Source organism: Galendromus occidentalis, unplaced genomic scaffold (genome assembly GCF_000255335.2).
Source record: "Galendromus occidentalis unplaced genomic scaffold, Mocc_1.1 scf7180000077073, whole genome shotgun sequence".
Classification (NCBI taxonomy): domain Eukaryota; kingdom Metazoa; phylum Arthropoda; class Arachnida; order Mesostigmata; family Phytoseiidae; genus Galendromus; species Galendromus occidentalis.
Genome location: NW_003805061.1, coordinates 692,347 through 694,861, shown reverse-complemented (window position 1 = coordinate 694,861; position 2,515 = coordinate 692,347).

Genomic DNA, 2,515 nt, shown 5'->3' with positions numbered 1-2,515 from the left:
TGAAAATGGCGTCAAACTTGAGCTTGAAAACTCTAGTCACCAAATCGGGCCTATCGCTGGCGGTCTGACCCGGGTACAGATTTTCTTGGATCTCTTTCCATCGCGGAGTTACATGTGATGGTTATGAACAAATCGGGTTTCCCGAAGTGTGATACGATGGCCATGGAATCTTGGTAGTTTTGATGCATGTTCCGCGGAGAGCCAATGAAGGTTGAGGGCAATATGATTCTGCGTCCTGCAGGTCCGGGAATATCGTCTTCCCCTCGAAGGCGATCACGCAGCGCGGAATAAGAATCGGCACGCAATTTCTGTTGATTCTGACGATGGTAATTCAATCTGTTTTGCTCGATCTTTACAAATGAGTCCACCGCGAACTGCTGGAACAGCTTGCCGGCGTGGAGAATGGGGTTGAAGCAGTTCCTGATGGCCAGGAGATTGGAGTAATACTGCTTTTGAGAAATCCTCTTCCCTCGACCGTCTGCCAAGTTAGGATGCCAACCATACTCCCCTCTCGGAAACAGAAGAGGATAAGTTAGGGGGTCGCCTCTTGGGTCTAAATAAGATATGTTGGTCAAGGTCCCACTTCGCTCATGGACGGCGAGAGCTCGGGTCGCAGGCACATCACCGTCTTCACCGACGTAGATGACGGCGACCTCATTCGTCTGGGTAGATCATACAATTCGACCTTGTAGGCCTTGAGGTTTCTTATCATTGAACACCATCGTGAGCTTAGCCCTGGGTCGATGCTCTCTTTCCGCCGCAACTATCTCCGCCTGTTCTAATTCAGCCATCATCTTGAAAGAACGCGCGTACGGACTCGTCTCAGCAATCAACCGACTCAAGTGCTGCGTTAGAGAGAGATCACATTTGGAGTTTTGAGGTTGCCGGAGTCTCTGAGCTGCAGCTTCCGCAGTATCTAGTATGTAAAGCTGACCGTAAAGCCTTGGAGCCTCGTCTCCTGGATGGAGAGGCCCGATATTATGATATATTTGGCCAGGTATACGGAAACAATATGGACCGATACCCTTTGGGACTTCAATTTGAGGGGTAGGAAAGGTCGGGCCTACGCCGTGGGGCCGCCGAGGGAACAAACAGCGGTCTGTCGAAGGCTTCGATGTTATCTTTGACACAGGAGGCCAAGGGCTTGACGCCGACAGCGGACCCCACGTGGAAAGCTCGGTAAGCAAACTCCATGAGATAGACCCAGGAAGAGGGATCGTTGTTGCTGGCAACGTCATTCAATACATGGATGAACTTGCGCGCAGCTTGGGGGCGAGCGCCCTGAGGGATTCTTGGGAGAACTCGTAGGTGTTGCTTGAGGGTTTGGAGATCAGGTGCGAGCCGCTCTGGTATCAGAGGTGCCGTGAGCGGGGAAGAGCCGGCGGGAGGGTCGTCCCGAGGGGGAGCGGAGGTGATTCCGGGTGAGGACTGTGAGGAGGAGAGATCAGCTGCGGAGCTGGAACCATGTTTGGCACGCATGTGATGTTTGAGGCCCGTCGAATTGGCGACGACGTCATTGCAAATGATACAAGTGAGGTTTGTGGGGCAAGCCCCGGGCTGAGAGGCAGCTCTGGAGGAACTAGCTGTACCGGATGGCCCGGCCCCGTCTTTGTGCATGACCGTGATGTGGATCTTGGGGCCTCGCGGATTGGAGGCCACAAATGGGCAGAGCGGGCACTTAACGGCGGGATGGTTATCTTCGGCAATATGAGGGGGCATTCCGGGACTCATTGGTGCTTGGTGCGATGCGGGGGGTGTGCCAACAGAGACAGGCTTGCTGAAGGTAGCCTTGAGGGTCGCAGTGACGGCCGCAGCGATGGCACTAGAGACTATTCTGGAGATAATAGAATCAAGGCTCAATGAAACACTCTCTAGGACTTTGGCTGTAACCGCAGCAACCAGAGCATCATTATCAGGGGCCACGTTTGGTTTTTCGGGAGACTGCTGCGGGGGAAGAGCTTTGGGCTAGGCCGCTCGGACAGGATTTGGTTTCTTCGACGACGCACAGTGGTCAAAAATCGATTTCTAGGTGGACAAAATTATTCGGTCGTTTTTCGCCCATATCTCAAACTTGAATGGTTCAGACTACCCGATACGATGAAAATTAGGGACGGATGACCCCCCACAAGGACGCACCGACCCGAAGAGTTGCGATTTGTGTCGATACGACCGAGGGAAAATTCTTCCGTGGCCGACAACAGGCGAAAACCTAAATTGCTCATTTAAGACCTTTGCCCCGACTTACCCCAGGAATTTTTTTTTAAAAGCTCCTCAAGCCTTCCGCTTTTCGAAGCACATCTCCAATTTCTGCGCATTTTTGCGCTAAGGGCTTTAAAAAAAAAAAAAGGCAAATTTTCGCTGATTTTAGGTCTTCATCGGAGACATCGAATTATAGCCGGGCATGCTTCAGACGAGATGGCCTGGGCTATCTTAGAATATTTTTTCCTCTCTTTTACTGCTCGTGGGTGACCATAGGCGGAGATACCGGGATGCAGAATTCGCTACAGGCTTTGAT